At 48.8% G+C, this 19868-nt stretch overlaps 1 protein-coding gene across 1 annotated transcript in view; it reads right to left on the reverse strand.

The window, feature by feature from the left end:
• Positions 1 to 19868, reverse strand: part of ERGIC1 (endoplasmic reticulum-golgi intermediate compartment 1) — an 81919-nt gene that overhangs the window by 44082 nt on the left and 17969 nt on the right. The window lies entirely within an intron of this gene.

The following is a 19868-nucleotide window of genomic DNA, read 5'->3' on the forward strand; positions in this document are numbered from 1 at the left end:
AACAAAAACCACATTTGACATTTCGAAGCAAATAAATTGATCCTTGAAAGTGATGTAAACTGATATCGAACTCAATTCACGGACAGTACTGTGTTAAACTTCTGTACGTTTTCCAGAAGTATCTCTTTATTTTGCACATTAGCCAAAAAAAATTTCAACAAAAACAAAAGCTAAATTATGACCGGGATTACGGACAGTAAAATTACAGTTCAGTACTTCGTGTAACCCCCACGAGCATTCAGGAGAGCACGTACACGTCGAGGCATGCTGTTCACGAGATTTGCCAAGGTTTGGACAGGAATCGCTTGCCATGCAGTGACAATAGCCTGCTGCAATTCACGCACAGAGGTCGGCTGCTGGTCCAAGTTGTCGATTTGACGCGTTAATTCTGCCCACAAATTCTCTATCGGATTCATATCTGGGGACATGGCAGGCCACTCCATATGCCCTACACCACGGTCAGCAAGAAAGTGTTGGATCATGCGAGCACGATGAGTCCGTGCATTGTCATCTTGGAAGACAAAGTTTCCTCAAAAGGCTGCACGAGCAAATGGAAGCAATGTTTCTTCCAGAATGACCCTGTACTTGAACTGGTTCAGGTTTCCATTCAGAACAACCAGGTCAGTTTTGCCCCCTGCATGAAAAGCAGCCCAAACGGTCACCCCACCACCTCCAGCTTGGACTCTTGGCACTATACAATCTTCGTTGTGGGCTTCATGCACTTGTCTGCGCACTCGGACGCGGCCATCTTGACGATAGACCAGAAATCTAGACTCGTCACTGAAGGTCACGTGATTCCAGTGTCCTGGCTGCCATTGACGGTGCTCTCTAGCCCACTGCAATCGGCGCTGGCTGAGTTGTCTGGTCAGGCGTGGCTTTCTCAGGGGATGCCTGGCACGATAGCCTGCTTGAACCAGTCGTTGGTTGACTAGCCTTCTGGATATAGGCACATTTGTCAGTTGCTGCCACTCAGCCCTAAGCCGATTAGCTGACGTGGTACGGCCATTGCAGACTAACCGGTGCAGCTGGCGATCATCTCTCCTTGTGGTTCTACGTGGACATCCTGGCCTCGGTATTGGAGTAGGGACACCCCTCTGAGCATTTCGTTTCAGGATCTCTGACACCTGACATTGAGTGATGCCATACTGCCGAGCAATAGCACGCTGTTTCATGCCAGAATTTCGTACAGCCACCACTCCATGACAAACAGCATTGTCAAGTTGACGGACCATCTCCAGAGGAAGCGGCAATAACTTTTGTAGACGTGCAGCAGTTGTTTTCCACTAATACAGAATGCAACAACCCTTATATACCCGATTGTGAATCCAATCGTCAAATGTACCTGTCCTTACATTTTGTCACGCCACCTGTGATATAATCCTGTTATAGACTTCTTGCTGCGAAAGACAATCAGTGACATGGTTCTTTCAACAAAGACATCACCGAAGGGTAAAATAAACTCACCAGATTGATATACTGAGTTCAGAAATTAAACCCAAGTCAAGAAAAAATATATATTCCATATTAAATGCCAAGTCTGTATATATATATATATATATATATATATATATATATATATATATATATATATATATATATATATATATATATATATATATATAACTGTAAGAAATAGTAGAAACTCCAAAGTACGAGCAGGGCGTCTCATTTGTATTGAATATATAATCGTTAGATTAAATAAGACGCGGACGTAGCTTCAGGACGTCGATCTTTAATTGTCGACAAGCTTTCGACCAACAAAGGTCTTCTTCTGAGTCAGCCCCAAGTTAGCTTCCGTCGAACTTGGGGCTGACTCAGAAGAAGACCTTTGTTGGTCGAAAGCTTGTCGACAATTAAAGATCGACGTCCTGAAGCTACGTCCGCGTCTTATTTAATCTAACGATTATATATATATATATATATATATATATTGTTGCGGTTGTGCCATAAAGGCAAACCCCCTATAGTCAATTGCACGACAACATGTAGCCTGCATTAGTCAGTTGTGTCTTATTGAATGTAAAGATTAGCCCTTCCCATTGTGTAGTAAAAAAAAGACCAAATATGCGTTGAGTTAGGCATGTTGTCAAACCCTTGTGTGGTTAAGGGAAGCCATAACACCAGATGTGCAGAAAGGCGTGGCCAAAAGCACGGCCCACGTGACCAATGGCGAGCCGGGAACCCGTCGTCATGATGCGGCAAACTTCAGCCAATGGGAGGCTGTAGAACATTTTGAGGGGCGTGGGCGGATCTGGTAAAAGCCCACGTGGATCGCAATTCACTCTCTTTTGCCTGGGATTTTGCCACGTCGACGACCTCCTGCTCTGTTCTCTCTTTGCCTCATGGACGAAATCACTCTCTTGCTTTTTCACATCACCCCCGACACGTGTTTGGCCTTTGTGTTCTTTTCTTGGCTTCTGCGCCGATCTCTTGCGCCATCCAGCTGACCTGCAAGCGTTGGCTTTCTACAAGGCTCACCTGCGCTGAATTTCATCTACCTGCACTGAAGTTCATCTACCTGCGCTGAAGTTCATCTGCCTGTGCTGAAGTTCGTCCGTGCTAACTTTGAGGCGGCGGTTCGTCCTTCGGACCTGACCTCATCCAGGCTGCACGTGAGGACCGAACTGCGCACACCAGACCACGTGGCCAATTGCGAGGCAATCCCAGCACGTACATCGGTACGCCCTTAACCAGAGTGTCCTTTGTCCGTGTGTGTGTGTGTGTGTGTGTGTGTGTGTGTGTGTGTGTGTGTGTGTGTGTGTGTGTGTGTGTGTGTGTGGCAGAGTGTGAAAGTGCCAAGTCAGGGTTATTATTAGGTAATATTTGTTAAAGTAAATCTTCGTCTCTTTCTCTGTGCCTTCCAAATAAAAGGCTGTACATTTTGTTCTTACTTCCAACCTGTTTGGTACGTCTTTTCTCCATTGGCCTAGCATCATCTGGGACCGAATTTGGCGAGACTCAGGTCCATAAATCTCGTGGGGTAACGCCGCTTTCCACACTGTGCAAAACCGCTCGGCATCCAGAAGGTGTGGGAAAGTGAGGGTTCGATCGCCGTCTTTGGTGACGTGTGCACCTTGAAGGTATTCGTGATTTTCCAGAATTAACCGAGGGGAATCACGCAACAAAATTGTTGTGCAAGAAGGGGGTTTTGAACTTGACCCACCCCGCAACAATATATACACAAAGAATTAAGTTAAGCACCCCCCCCCCCCCGTTTTTTTACAACCTCGCACATTACAAGTTTGTTGTCGTCAAAACAGTGTAATATACCCATGATATTGCTATATTTTCTGGAGAAGTGATATTATGGTCACATAAAAACATAACAATCATGCCGTTTTCAATATTTTATTCTGAATAATTTAAGGTGAAATTTTTTGGGAATTTTAGGCATATTTGCACCTCAATTTAAGTATGGAGCTATAGGTCCATCACGGACAGTGTGGATGACGTTTATGTTTTCTAACGTACAGTCATTGTTCTGAGAAGACCTCTAGCGATCTTTGCGTCAATAACGTGTGTAGGACCCACGTGATCGGATCACTGACTCAACCCTACGTCTCATAGACCCTGTAAGCCGTCGTATGCGTTGCTGTGGCAGGTTGTTCCATTCCCGATGTAATGCACGTTCCAATTCATCCAGATTGGCTATTGGAGGGACCATCTTCGCAATTTGTCATCCCAACATGTCCCAAACGTGCTCGAGGGGGTTCAGGTCAGGACTGTACGCAGGCCAGGGGATGGTTGTCACAGCACCTTGCTCCAGCAAGGCTCGGACGCGTCTCGCACGGTGAGGCCTGGCGTTGTCATCCATGAAGATGGGTCTGCTGGCGAGGGTGTGGTCATCGAAGTGCGGGATTATGGTGGTATTCAGGATTTCCTCGGCATATCGCTCTCCGTTGAGGTTACCTCGCACAGTTATCAGGTCCAACTTACAGTCATGGGAGAAGCATCCCCAGACCATAATCGAGCCACCACCAAAGGGTACCGTTGGTTGAATGTTTTTAGGTGCATACGCGGTGTTTTTGTGGCGCCACACCCGAACTCGCCCATCTGTCACGTACAGCAAGAACCGGCTTTCATCCGACCAATGAACTCGCCTCCAAGACCGGATGTTCCATCCACGTCGCGCTAGGCACCATGCCAAACGCTCCCTCTGATGTCGTTCGAGTAGCCTTGGACGCTTGATCACTCGTCTTGACCTTAAACCGGCCGATTTCAGGCGGTTCCTCACGGTATGGTGACATAGCCTTCTGTTGGGCAGCCAGTTGTCCTTCAGGAAATGGCTCGAGGCGAAGGGATATCGTCGCACCAGTCTCAAAAGCGCTCTATCTTGGCGGACTGTTGTCACGCGAGGTCTTCCAGACCTTGGACGGTCCTTCACCGCATCCGTTTCCTGGTGTTTCTGCACCAACCGACTGATCACCGAATGGTGGTAACCAAACGTTCGAGCTACAGCTTTTCTGGACATTCCGGACTCGATCATGCCTATTATCCGCCATCGTTCTCCGTCCGACAACCGTCTACGAGCCACCATTACGAGAAAATGACCATGTAACCCCCACACGAGCTCAGGCGTGACTTGCAATAACCCGTGATGATAGTGCATTTACAGAAAATCACGACCACGTGGATGATAACACGTGCTGCACGAGCGATGGGCGTCACAGATGAGTGCACTCATCTGCATTTCATCAATTGATAATTGCTAATGTCATACCAATCATTATTTGATCTCACATACCTTAGAATATATGCCAATGTATACATATACACAAAGAATATATATTAGGGGGTGCTTACCTCAATTCGTTGTGTAGGGGTGCTTAACTTAATTCTTTGTGTATATATAAAGACAATACCAGTCAAAAGTTTTAGAACACCTCAACTTTTACAGTTTTTATTGAAATTTACGCAGTTTAATACCTCAATGTACTCTGAAATTAAGCATAGAAAAAAGAAACAATTGGAGATAAAAAAGAAATCATAGATTCATTTTGTTTAACAAAATTTAATCTAAATTTTTGACTCAGCAAAGTAGCCACCTTTTGCAGATATAACCACGGAACACACTCGTGGCATTCTTTCTACAATGGAAATCAAATATTGTTCGGGAAGTTTTTCCCAACACTGTTGCAGAAGTTCCCACAAATGTGTTGCACTTGTAGGTTGCTTTGCTTTCACCCTTCTGTCCAGTTCATCCCAAACCAGCTCAATGGGGTTGAAGTCTGGAGACTGTGTTCGCCATTCCATGATTTGAAGCCTCCCGTCTTGTTCTTTTCCTCGAAGGTAGTTTTGACAGAGCCTGGAGGTGTGTTTAGGGTCATTATCTTGCTGTAGGATGAATCCCTGACCAACTACACGTATACCAGAGGGTATTGCATGGCACTGCAAAATGCAGTGGTAGCCCTTTTGGTTCAGGGTGGAAACCTCAATCAATCAAAAAAAAAACTGGAAAGATTGAGGCGTTCTAAAACTTTTGACCGGTAGTGTGTGTGTATATATATATATATACCTTATATATAAGGGTTTTGAGAGGTTATATATATATAAGGTTATATATATATATATATATATATATATATATATATATATATACGTATATATATATATTGTTGGGGTTTTGAGAGTGTACATATAACATCATTAAAGGTTAAAGGTTTGCCCCCTAGTTAGTCCACAAGCAACACGTCGGCCCATTTAGGATATTAGTTATGTCATAGTTATGTCATCTGCGTTGTGTAAAATACAGACTTGGCATTTAATATGGAATTTTTTTTCTTCTTGACTTGGGTTTACTTTCTTAACTCAGTATATCAATCTAGTGAGTTTCTTTTACACTTTGGTGATTTATTTGTTAAAAGAACCATGTCACTGATTGTCTGTCGCAGCAAGAAGTCAACAACAGGATTATATCACAGGTGGCGTGGAAAAATGTACGGACAGGTGCATTTGATGATTGGCTTCACAGTCGGGTATACAAGGGTTGTTGCGTTCTGTATTAGTGGAAAACAACTGCTGCACGTCTCCAAAGGTTATCGCCGCTTCCTCTGGAGATGGTCCGTCAACTCGACAATGTTGTTTGTCATGGAGTGGTGGCTTTACGAAATTACGGCATGAAACAGCATGCTATTGCTCGGCAGTATGGCATCACTCAAGGTCAGGTGTCAAAGATCCTGAAACGAAATGCTCAGAGGCGTGTCCCTACTCCAATACCGAGGCCAGGACGTTCCCGCAGAACCACAAGGAGGGATGATCGCCAGCTGCACCGATTAGTCCGCAATGGCCGCACCAAGTCAGCTAATCGGCTTGGGGCTGAGTGGCAGCAACTGGCAAATGTGCCTGTATCCAGAAGGCTATTCAACCAACAACTGTTTCAAGCAGGCTATCGTGCCAGGCGTCCCCTGAGAAAGCCACGCCTGATCAGACAACACCACCAGCGCCGATTGCAGTGGGCCAGAGAGCACCGTCAAATGGAAGCCAGGACACTGGAATCACGTGATCTTCAGTGACGAGTCTAGATTTCTGGCCTATCGTCAAGATGGCCGCGTCCGAGTGCGCAGACAAGTGCATGAAGCCTACAACAAAGATTGTATAGTGCCAAGAGTCCAAGCTGGAGGTGGTGGGGTGACCGTTTGGGCTGCTTTTCATGCAGGCGGCAAAACTGACCTGGTTGTTCTGAATGGAAACCTGAACCAGTTCAAGTACAGGGCCATTCTGGAAGAAACATTGCTTCCATTTGCTCGTGCAGCCTTTCGAGGAAACTTTGTCTTCCAAGATGACAATGCATGGCCTCATCGTGCTCGCATGATCCAACACTTTCTTGCTGACCGTGGCGTAGAGCATATGGAGTGGCCTGCCATGTCCCCGGATATGAATCCGATAGAGAACTTGTGGGCAGAATTAACGCGTCAAATCGACCACTTGGACCAGCAGCCGACCTTTGTGCGTGAATTGCAGCAGGCCGTTGTCACTGCATGGCAAGCGATTCCTGTCCAAACCTTGGCAAATCTCGTGAACAGCATGCCTCAACGTGTACGTGCTCTCCTGAATGCTCGTGGGGGTTACACGAAGTACTGAACTGTAATTTTACTGTCTGTAATCCCAGTCGTAATTTAACTTTTGTTTTTGTTTAAAAAAAATTGGGCTAATGTGCAAAATAAAGAGATACTTCTGGAAAACGTACAGAAGTTTAACACAGTACTGTCCATGAATTGAGTTCGATATCAGTTTACATCACTTTCAAGGATCAATTTATTTGTTTCGAAATGTCAAATGTGGTTTTTCTTTCTTTTAAAGGTCACATTAACAAAATCTAGAATAATTTCAACATAATTCCAATGAACTTTTGGTTCTAAGACATCTTGAAATGTAAGTTCACCGCCAGAAAAAAAATATTCCATATTAAATGCCAAGTCTGTAAATAAGTATAGGCCCCGTTCATTTTTGCCTCCACCCTCCGACTCTATCTCGTCGGGCAGCATCCATCCCGCGCCCCATTTTGGCTATTGCACCTCGCATTAGGATGCTCACTAGTCAAGGGGCACGATGTAGGCCTGAGAGAGGGTGGGGCCGGCGTTGAGGTCGGGGAGCGGCAGCGGTAGACGGTAAGAGCCACCAGCCAATCAGGGCTGTAAGGGCATGGCGTGAGGGGCGTGGTAAGAGCGTGCCTATATAAGCGCACGCACAAAGCCCTTGTGAGGACTTGCAAGGAATCGCGCTTTGTATGAGGACTTGTTGGGAGAGCGCATTGTATAAGGACTGGCCAGGAGAACTTCGTGCGAGAGGACTTGTTGGGAGAGGCGCTTTGCATACGAACTTGCATTGGGAACGCTATTGAGCTTGCATTGGGAGCACTATTGAACTTGTATTAGGAGCGCTATTGAACCTGTATCGGGAGCGCATATAGCGCCGGTGCATCTATTACGTACGCGACTGTGGTCGCAAGTAACCACCCAGCCAGCCTTATCTTTCGCCCCGGATTTAATCCCGTGTGCGCCAACGACTGGCGGGGAGTTTCTGCCGCCCTGACCATCTTCTTCGCGGTGCGAGTCGGGGACCGGAGCGAACTGACTGGACGCCATCATCCCTCGACGATCAACCCGACCCTCTACAACCCCGTGTGAGTGTGTCTGAGTGTGAAATGGGCCGGTGTCCTGGGATAAGTTAAGACTGTAATTAAGCTGCACTGTGTCTCTGCATCCGATCCTTGTATATACGTGCATAGTGTAAATAAACCAATCTGTTCTTCCTGTCTTTCCTAATTCGACCGTATCAGTGCTTTCCTCCATTGGGTAAGCGTGGCACGATTAGAACCGCTCGGATCGGGTTTAGTAATTGTTAACAGCTCGGGTCACGGTTCGCTATCGCTCGGCGTTTCCACCTATAACCGTGATTCGGGCGGGGCTTATCTCCTTGCTTCCTGGGCGGCGTTGGTACTTAGGTAATAGGAATTTGGCCTACAACCCTACTTAACGCCATCCGGAAGGAACGTCATAGCCCCGGATCCCGTCAGCTAGTCAAAGACAAGGGGACTAATCCCCCCTTGGTAAGGGGAAAGGCCGACGAGGAGATCCGCAACAATTTGGTGTCAGGAGTGGGCTTGGAACCTGGAACTAAATTTTTTAGACCAAATTTTGGACACCAATTGTGCATATTGGCCGCAACAATTGGTGTCGGGGAGTTGGGATTCGGAACCCTACCAAATTGTTTTGGACAAATTTGGCCAAAACTACGAGCGACCGACATTTAGTTTTTAAGAACCAAAATTAAATTCGTGCCATGGTTAACCAAGGCGGTCGGATGCAGGGGGGGTAAATGAGATAGATGAGGAGAGAGATTCGATAACCCAGGACCCCCGGGAAGAAGAGGAGAACATTGATGAAGGGTCGGCAGTAGGTGTAGAAAATGGCGGCACCTCGCACGTGGCGGCGAGAGCCGAGCCCGCAGCACCCATGGATATGGACCTTTTTATGGCACAAATGATGACATTTTTGACCAAGTGGGATGAAGAGAACAAAATATGTGCCCAGGGAAACAAATCCACTGGGGAAATTAACAAAATGGGTGCTCAGATGAAGAATAAAATAGAGGAAATGAGGGGCGAAATAAAAAAGTCCAGGTGTGAAGTGGAAAAAATGATGGCAGAGTCAAAGAAGGACCTAAAAGAAATTGGGCAAGACATTGATCACATGTTGAGCGAGGAAGTCGCATTGGTATGCGACAAGGTAACGCAATTTGAGAAACGCGTGAAAAGCGAGGTGGAGCAAAGCGCAGTTAAGTGGACTGGGGTAGAAATCGCACCACGGGGTGTGGAAAAGCCGACGGCCGCCGAATTGGAAAATTTTCTTTTATGTGCGCCAGCGGTCGTCGAGCTTAATAAAGAAAAAGAAATTAGAGTTGAAATTTGGGCTGAGGAGACGGCAGAGATAGGAATTAAATGGGAGAAAAAGATGGAATGCACGCAAAGTCTGTGTTCGCATCGTGATGTTGTGCTGCCTAACCCCAATGAGAATTTGCAGGCGCTGCTGGGGAAAAGAATCCCAAAGGTGAGTAGGGTTATGTATGGTGCGAAAAGGTTTGGCGCGAAAGTGTTTGGCGCGAAAACATTTTTCGCGCGCTTGGGATCGCGACGTCACCCGGGTGCTCGTGGAAGGTCCGTGGTGCGATATGTGAAAGTGAATGGCACGCGTGTGAGGAAAAAGTGTGCGCTGGAGCGCGAGTGTGAAACCGAGAGTGAGAATGAATGCACAATAGAGGGTATGTGTGAAGAGTGCGACACAGAGTGTGAGTTGGCCGAGGAGAGTGTGTGGGAGTGCACACCAGAGTGCGTGATTGGGTGTGCAGCAAAAGAGTGCACACCCATGGTTGTTACGGAGTACGTAATGGGAGAGTGTGCGCGAGGATGTGTAACGGAGTGTGCGAGCGGCATGAGTGTGCCTGAGTGGTGTGCACCTGAGTGTGCAAGGGAAGAGTGTGCACAGGAGAGTGCAGTGACGGAATGTATGGGGTGTATGAGGACGAGGACCGGGGTTATAGGGGCGCCTCGGTGTGCGAGTATGGAAAGGGTCGCGTGGTGTGAGAATGCGGCTCAAGCATCGACGCAGACCGGGGCAGCGTTTAGGCCGACGTATAGCCGATGCGAGCTCTCGGGGCGTGGTGCACTTTGTGTGCTGCGGGGGCCGGTGGGGATCGTTGCCGTGGCGGTCTCGCAAGGAGCGCCGTGCATGATTCGTGCCGGGCCCCGCCCTGTATGGACGGTGCCGCGCCTTGGCGAAAGAGGCAAACGGCACGGTTTGAGGGGAGGAAGGCGAGGTCGGACCTTCGCCCCCTGGCGGGCGCGGTGCTCCAACCGGGAGAAACTGGGCCATCGGGCCGGAGACCGAAAGGCGCCTGGAATGGCACCTGGAACCTTGGCCCAAGTATGCCTCCTCCCCAGAATCGAAAATGCCGGACGGACCCAACCTACAGGAGACAAACCACCCGCATGCATTGCTCGGCTTTCCGAAGCCGAGCTGTGAAAATGTATTCCCGCATGGAGAGGCTCGAGTGTTGTGGACAAATGGCAGTAGTGGTGGGAAATAGTGTCCGATGTAGAGGGATGGTAGCTCTACCATCCCTCACATTAAATTGGGGGCACATGAGCTATAGATTATGGGGTAGCAGTGAAAACTAGCTGACGGCGGGCTAGGATAATTGTTAGGGATTTAAAAATGACAGTAGGGACAAGATTTAAGTAGAGACATTTGTACTGGTAGAGGGGACGTAGTCAGATTAGATGGATGTTAACGACGAGTGAAGTGCTTAGTGTAAGGGAAGACAGAAAAGCACAAGTATTAGAGGGAAGTAGTTAGTTAGATGATGCTGTGTGTGTGAGGATGAGCTTGAGATTTATGCGCAAATGAGGAATTGAACGAAATTGGTTGTGGATGAACTTGCGCAAATGAGGCATTGGTCGGGGATGACCCGAGGTGATATATAAATGGAGTATTGAGGACATGTGTAATGGTGTTGAGTGAATGGGCTTTCATGGGGTGCAAGTGAAGAACAGGTGTGTGGAGTAAATGGTGTGGAGTGAGTGGTGTGGAATGAGTGGTGTGGAATGAGTGGTGTGGAGTGCATGGTGTGAAGGAGTGGATGGGGGAAGATTGAGCCCTTCACGAATACCCGGGGAGCGTAGTTTAAAGTTAGGTAGAAGGTTTAGGTAAATTATTTGGATATTGACATCTGTGGTGCAGATAGTAGCAAGGTGTTGCTTTGATGGGTGCGTAAGTCTGTGGAGATGACTGGGCATGTGGGCTTAATTGGTAAGTATGGTTAAATGGGCACTCCGACACTGGTAGTCTGTCGGCCAGGTGAGGCCGCAGGTAGGCTCTGGGAGCCAGGTAGAGTTCAGTGTAGTGTTCAGTGGGGCCCGAGGATCCTAAGAGAGGACCCGGGTAGCCCAATGCCAGAGAGGGCATCAGAGGGGTGAGCGAGCCAGGAGGGCCTTCCCCGAGTTAGGGTAGTGGTAAGGAGCTAGGCAAGCTCGGGTGGCGACTTCAGTGGCGGAGGTGCGCAGGTAGGTAGACCTGCTGGTAGAGCCACACGACCCAGCCCAGAAATTGTGCGAGGGCACAGTAGGAAAAATTGGGGGAGTGAGACCCCAAATTGGAAGAACACACCAGGATGGTCAATGGGAATTGGTTTTTAGAACCACATAGTTTCAAGATGCCAAGTGGCAGGGCAAGACCCCGGGTAGTGTAAATGTGTTAATGTCAATTAGAGGATAGTTAGGATAAGAAGTATCTTCGCACCATACACATCCACTCACCAAGGTGACAGGACTCCACACCAGGTTTTGCGAATGTTTGGAATGTAAGACGCATCATGACGGAGTTTGACAATGTGTGTAATCCATCTCTTCCTTCTTGGGGGGCATTGGAAACGAATTTGGTTTAGAGGGAGATATGGGAGACAAGACGGTAGAGACGGAATTTGTAAAGGAAGTGTAAATACGGGGAGGGGCAAGGGTAGAGTAGGCTGACATGGGGGGTTACGTACGGCTAGGGACGAGCTTTCTCCGCTCGCTCGCCCGCGCCCCTCATGTTGCATTGCCTTGCATTGTGTGTACCCATGCGCCCTTGCCCCCGCTAAACTCTCTGCTTTGTCTTCCTACCCACCCATGGACCCATTTTCTTTGTTGAGGGGAGTGTGCAGGTACCCTGAGCTGTGCGGCTGCACTTTTGCACTGCACCCTGCTACCTGTTGCCTGCACCAGTACACCTACGGACCACACGTTCTGTGGCCTGGCACCTTTGCTGGGGCAGACAATTGCTGCAAACATTACCTTGTGCCCTGCGGACCACTGTTTTAAGTGGCATCGATGCCATGCAGTCGGACCACCTAAGTTGGCCCTGCTGGCTGAAATAAAAAATGGACACGGTTTGTGCCTTTTTATTTCCTTTGGTGTGTCAGGAAAGAAGACTTTAAGTTTTTGTGATGGCACACCGAAGACGAAGCAAGAAGACGCAGCCAAGATGCAGCAGCCCAGCAGCCAAGCAGCAAGCATTTATTACTGAAATGTGATGATTGTGCATGATTGTGCATTTTTTTGTGCATATTGGTGTATGGTGTATTGGTGCAGTGCATTCTGTATTGTTGTTTCTCCTCTCCAAATTTCTCTTCTCTCCCACAAAAGAACAGGTCCTGGGTTGTAGAATTGTAAATAATTAGCTAGTCTTGTAAATAACATGCTCCCACCGGCTTTATGTTTAGTTTGCGAATTCTTTCCGTAATTCGGTTAATTGTGGGCGTGAGTCTGTTAGTTAGTACACAACGCAGTAGGTGGGACATATGTAGTGTTTAAAACTGTCACACCCAGGGTGTTAGAGTAAATGTAGAGGGAAACCACACCTAAGTGTCACACTAAGTTAAAAGTAGTCCTGACCCTTGCATCAGAACCAGTCGTACTCACTTGTGTGGGTTCGGCTCGGGGACGAGCCTGGCGAAGGAGGGGTGCAGTGTTGCGGTTTTGAGAGTGTACATATAACATCATTAAAGGTTAAAGGTTTGCCCCCTAGTTAGTCCACAAGCAACACGTCGGCCCATTTAGGATATTAGTTATGTCATAGTCTATGTGAGTACAAGGCCATTTCCCTAGTATCATCTGCGTTGTGTAAAAGAAATAAGTACAGGCCCCGTTTATTTTTGCCTCCACCCTCCGAATCTACATCGTTGGGCAGCATCCATCCCGCGCCCCATTTTGGCTATTGCACCTCACATTAGGATGCTCACTAGTCAAGGGACACGCGGTAGGCCTGAGAGAGGGTGAGGCCGGCGTTGAGGTCGGGGAGCGGCAGCGGGAGACGGTAAGGGCCACCAGCCAATCAGGGCTCTAAGGGCATGGCGTGAGGAGTGTGGTAAGGGCGTGCCTATATAAGCGCACGCACAAAGCCCTTGTGAGGACTTGCAAGGAATTGCGCTTTGTATGAGGACTTGTTGGGAGAGCGCATTGTATAAGGACTGGCCAGGAGAACTTCGTGCGAGAGGACTTGTTGGGAGAGGCGCTTTGCATACGAACTTGAATTGGGAGCGCTATTGAACTTGTATCAGGAGCGCATATAGCGCCGGTGCATCTATTACGTATGCGACCGTGGTCACAAGTAACCGCCCAACCAGCCTTACCTTTCGCCCCGCATTTAATCCCGTGTGCGCCAACGACCCACGGGGAGTTTCTGCCGCCCTGACCATCTTCTTCGCGGTGCGAGTCGGGGACCGGAGCGAACTGCCTGGACGCCATCATCCATGGACCATCAACCTGACCCTCTACAACCCCGTGTGAGTGTGTATGAGTGTGAAACGGGCCCGTGTCCTGGGATAAGTTAAGACTGCAATTAAGCTGCACTGTGTCTCTGCATCCGATCCTTGTGTATACGTGCATAGTGTAAATAAACCAATCTGTTCTTCCTGTCTTTCCTAATTCGACCGTATCAGTGTTTTCCCTCCATTGGGTAAGCATGGCACGATTAGAACCGCTCGGATCGGGTTTAGTAATTGTTAACACATGGGGTCACGGTTCGCTATCGCTCGGCGTTTCCACCTATAACCGTGATTCGGGTGGGGCTTATCTCCTTGCTTCCTGGGCGGCGTTGGTACTTAGGTAATAGGAATTCGGCCTACAACCCTATTTAACGCCTTCCGGAAGGAACGTCATAGCCCCGGATCCCATCGGCTAGTCAAAGACAAGGGGACTAATCCCCCTTTGGTAAGGGGAAATGCCGACGAGGAGATCCGCAACAATATATACATTGCATATATTTATGTAGATATATACTGTAATATGGATGAATATATAATATGGATGAATATATAATATGGATGAATATATAATATTGATGAATATATAATATGGATGTATATATAATATGGATGAATATATATTATGGATGAATATATAATATGGATGGGTATATAATATGGATGAATATATAATATGGATGAATATATAATATGGATGAATACATAATATTAAGGTGTGTACCCTGGTTTAGAATAGGTACACCGTATCCCTGCATGTCGTAAGAGGTGACTAAGAGGGTTGGCGTCACGAAGGGCATCCGGCCATAAAAACATTGCCTCAAAAAGAGAACCATGACAATTACAACTACATATGAGCAGGATACAGCCCGAAGTGGAGATCGGTTTCTGAGGTTTGGGACATGGAATGTAGGGACAATGACAGGGAGATCAGGAGAAGTGGTGGAAGTATTGATCAGAAGAAGAGTGGACATATGTTGTGTGCAAGAGACGAGATGGAAGGGAAGTGGTGTGAGAATGGTGAAGGGTAGGCAGGGACAGAAATACAAGTTTGTGTGGCAAGGGTGCCCGGAGGGCATGAATGGTGTTGGTGTCCTGTTTTCTGAGGAGTTTGTAGACAGTGTGGTGAGTGTGACTAGAGTGAGTGAAAGGTTGATGATGGTGAAAATGATGATTGGAAAGGTCTTGGTGAACGTCATCTCGGGATATGCTCTGCAGGTTGGTCGGAGCGATGAAGAGAAGGACAAGTTCTGGTGTGCGATAGAGAAGCTGATGGAAAACGTGAAAGATGAGGAAGTTGTTGTGGTAGGAGGAGACCTAAATGGACATGTGGGAAGGAGTATGGACGGTTTTGAGGGAGTTCATGGGGGTTATGGATATGGTGTGAGAAATGGAGAAGGTGAAAGGATTTTGGAGTTTGCTGATGGAGCTGATTTGTTGATTTGTAATACTCGATAATAGGAACAGGTTCCAGAAAGAGGATAATACGCTTGTTACACACACGTCAGGTGGGTCGACGACAACCATTGACTACCTGATGGTGCGTAGGCGAGATAGGGGGCACCTCCAGGACACAAAGGTGATCCCGGGGGAGGAGGCTGTTTCACAGCACCACTTGGTTGTCTGCTACATAAGGGTGAAAGGTGCGAGGAGAGCTCGGCGGGTGAAGTACCAACCGAGAATGAAGGTGTGGAGGTTGAAAGAGGTGACAGTAAGGGAGGCATTAAAAGAGAGGCTGAGTAGGGTAGAGGATGATGTGGTTGAGCTTGAAAATGGTTGGATGTCAATGAAAGATAGTCTGTTCGGAGCCGTTGTTGAGGTATGTGAATGGACAAAAGGACCACCGAGGTACTCGGAAACATGGTGGTGGGATGATGAAGTTGGAAAGAGGATTGACGAGAAGAGGAAGAAGTTCAAGGAGTGGCAGAAGGCGAAGGGTACGGGAGCAGAAAAAGCAGAGCATGAAAGTTATAAGGAAGCCAAGAAGGCTGCAAAGAAAGAGGTAGCAAAGGCGCAGGAGGCATCTAGGAAAAAGTTCGGAGAATGCTTGGATTTGGAAGAGGGTCAGAGGGCGGTATTCAGGATTGCAAAGCAGATAGCAAAAGAGAGGTGTGATGTGATGGGGGTGAGTTGCTTGAAGTATGAAGTGGGACAAATCGTTGTGGACCCAGATGGAATTAAAGGAAGATGGAAGAGATATATGGAAATACTGTTGAATGCAGAGAATGAATGGGATGGCAACATAGAGAGTAACCCAGTTTTTGGACCGGCAGAGAAGATAACCGAGAAGGAAGTTGAGGAAGCGATAAAAGCAATGAAGAGTAGAAAAGCGGGAGGGCCGACGGGAGTTGTGGGAGATATGTTGAGGGCAGCAGGAAGTTGGGGTGTGAAGAGAATGACAGAGATCTGTAATCTGCTGGTGAAAGAAGGCCGCATTCCAGTGAATTGGGATCTGAGTACCCTCGTCCCTCTATACAAGGGGAAAGGTGACCCTCTGGAGTGTGGCTCGTACCGAGCGAAAAAGTTATTGGAGCATGGAATCAAGGTATTGGAAAGGGTGTTGGAGAGGAGGATAAGGAAGAAGGTGAAGATCGACGAAATGCAGTTTGGATTTATGCCAGGACGAGGAACGACAGACGTGCTCTTTATTGTGAGGCAGTTGCAGGAGAAGTACATGGAGAAGAGGAAGAAGTTGTTTCTTGGGTTTGTTGATCTGGAAAAAGCATTCGATAGGGTTCCACGCGAAGTATTGACATGGGCATTGAGGAAGTTAGGAGTGGAGGAATGGTTGATCAGAGTAGTGATGGCAATGTACAAAAGAGCGCGCACAGCTGTAAGGCCGAAGGACGGGAACATTGGTGAGTTTGAGGTGAAGGTGGGAGTGCATCAGGGGTCGGTACTAAGTCCACTACTATTTGTAGCTGTGATGGAGGTGCTGGCTCAGAACGTAAAGGAGGGTTTACCGTGGGAGTTGTTGTATGCAGATGATCTGGTGTTGATTGCAGAAAGTATGGATGGACTAAAGGAAAAGATGAACAAGTGGAAGGAATGTATGGAGACAAAAGGTCTGAAGGTGAATATCGGAAAGATGAAGGTGATGGCAAGTGGTAAAGCATGTGGTGAGGTGGAAAGAACTGGGAAGTGGCCGTGTGCTGTGTGCAGGAAGGGTGTCGGAGTGAACTCCATTCAATGTACAATGTGTGCTGAGTGGGTTCATCAAAAATGCAGTTGTCTGAGAGGGTCATTAACCAGTGTGGCAGCTACATTCACATGTAAGGTGTGCACAGAGGGAGCTGCAGATGAAGGAAATGTTAAGTTGGATCTTGGAGACGGCGTGAAGCTGGAAGGTGTGAAAACATTTTGCTACCTCGGAGACATGCTGAATGGAGAAGGTGGATCAGACTCGGCAACGGTTGCTGGAGTGATAAGTGCATGGAAGAAGTTTTGGGAACTGAGTGGCGTGCTGATGAGGAGGGGAGTGTCGTTGAAGCTGCAGGGAAAGGTGTATGCTGCATGTGTGAGAAGTGTTGTGATTTATGGGAGCGAGACATGGGTAATGAACGTAGTGCAGCAACGAAGGCTGGAAATGGTGGAAATGCGAATGGTTCGGTGGATGTGCGGAGTATCGTTGAGAGAGAGGAAGACAAATGATGAATTGCGAAAGATGATGGGAATAGAGCCTGTGATTGATGCTGTGAAGAGGAACAGGTTGAGATGGTTTGGTCATGTGTTGAGGAAGGATGAAAGTGACTGGTTGAGAAGAGTGATGGAAATGAATGTAGAGGGAAGTAGAGGACGGGGAAGACCGAGAAAGACTTGGCTAAAGATGGTGGAAGCAGAAATGCGAGCAAGGGGGTTAACAAGGAGAGATGCAGAAAATATGGCAAAATGGAGTAGATTGTCATGGGGACCGCAAGGCTAACCCCCACTCTAGCAGGGAAAATGGCCGTAAAATGCATGTTGTTGTTGTTGTTGTTGTTGATTAATACATAATATGGAAGTATATATTATACATACTAGTGAGATACCTGTGCTACGCATGGGTGGGAGGCCAGAAGCAAACAGACAATGCAGAAACGGCGAATGCTAAAGCATAAAACTAATAAATTCCACATTCCTGTAGCACCTTCAGTCGCACGTCAGACATGGACAGCAAGTTCGAGAAAGACGTCTATGAAAAACGTACCCGTTGGCAAACAAACGGGTGCATTTGTTCCATACCCAGTCAATGGCGAATCTGCATATGGCGATCCGTGAATTCACGTTTAGAAAGTAGTAACCGTCACGGCAATTCGTCATTCACTTGAACTGGATATCTCTTTTTTCATTCCAAACAGCATAACTCCAATCACAAATGAAATAACATTAATATAAAAAATAAACTTTTAACAACATTCATGACATAAACAAATATTTAAATCCTGATGTGAAGTTCCGTACGGTTGGGTGAACACAATTACGAATTCAAAATCGTACTTGTATTCACTCAATTCCAATCATCAATTGATACTTCAACATGATTAACATTTAATGATTTAACATTACGATTGAATGACGGTTGTATTTGGATATTATCAAACCTGCTCATTGCCATCATCTGTCCACTTCCGCATTCGCGGCAGGTTCATAATTCTCATCAAAATCTAAACAGTATTTGTAGAATTTCAATAAAAGCCACATCACTGTTCATATCGGTAAAGCGCGGCGTTACGCGCGCTGCTTGTGAGCAAGGAGGAAGCGGACAAGCGGTAACATATAAACGTCTTTATTGTAAGACTACACTGTAACACTGAACTCCTCCGGGCTGGTCGCCCGGTGTATATCATGAGGCCACGCCTACCCCTCGGGCGTGGCCACCGCCCACTTGGTGCGTGGAATGATGTCACCACGCCAGTGGGCTTTTGTGTCCGCCACACGCGCCCCCCCAGAATTCCCGCGCACCTGGAGGGCCAGTTTGTGGGGCAGTCGAATGACCCGGCCGAAGCGCCCCCTGGCGATCGGCGGCGTCCGGGGTGCAGGGATACCAGGTGGGATGCCCCTGGCTGCCCCTGGGATGGGTGCAGGACCGGGGGGCGCCGTGGCGGCGGGGCTGGGCGGTGCCGGGGGTCTGCCCGCAGGAGGGCGGCCCCGACGTGGGGGTCGGGCCACTGGCGGTGGATGGTCCACATCGAGGTGGGCCGGCTTGAGGCGGTCTACCGAAACGCGGTCAGGAGTACCGCCGATGTCCAGAGTGAAGTGCTTCGCCCCGGTCTCCAGCACGCGGAAAGGCCCGTCGTACGGGGGCCGCAGTGGTGTCCGATGGGCATCGTGGCGGACGAAGACGTACTCCGCCGTGCGAAGCTCCGGGGCGACGTGCGTCGGTGGGTGCCCGTGGCATGCCGTTGGCACCGGGGCGAACCTCTGGGCGGTCTCTTGCAGAGCGGGGCGCTGCTGTGCCGCGGACCATGGTGCCGTGGAGTCGGGGAGGAACTCGCCTGGCACCCGCAGCGGTTGCCCGAAGACCAACTCCGCCGCGGATGCGCGCAGGTCCTCCTTGGGCGCCGTCCGGAGGCCCAGCAGGACCCAGGGGAGCCTGTCGACCCAGCCGCCGTCGCGGAGGGTGGCCCGGAGCGCGGCCTTCAATGAGCGGTGAAATCGCTCACACAGGCCATTAGCCTGGGGGTGGTAGGCCGTGGTTCGGTGCAGCCGGACCCCGAGCCCCTGCGCAACCGCCCCCCAGAGCTCCGAGGTGAACTGGGGGCCGCGGTCGGATGAGATGTCTGAGGGGGCGCCGAACCGGGCGACCCAGGTGGCGATGAAAGCCTGCGCGACATCGGCCGCCGTTGTCGACGCCAAGGGCACGGCCTCCGGCCACCGGGTGGTGCAGTCCACCATGGTGAGGACGTGGGTGAAACCCCGCGAGGGGGGCAGAGGTCCCACCAGGTCCACGTGGACGTGGTCAAACCGGCGTTCCGGCACCGTGAACGGGGCCAACGGGGCCTGGGTGTGCCGGTGCACCTTGGCGCGCTGGCACGCGAGGCATGTCCTGGCCCAGCCGCGGACGGCCTTCCGGAGGCCATGCCAGACGAACT

The sequence above is a fragment of the Myxine glutinosa genome, chromosome 3 (assembly GCF_964187855.1).
Source record: "Myxine glutinosa chromosome 3, kmMyxGlut1.1, whole genome shotgun sequence".
Taxonomy (NCBI): domain Eukaryota; kingdom Metazoa; phylum Chordata; class Myxini; order Myxiniformes; family Myxinidae; genus Myxine; species Myxine glutinosa.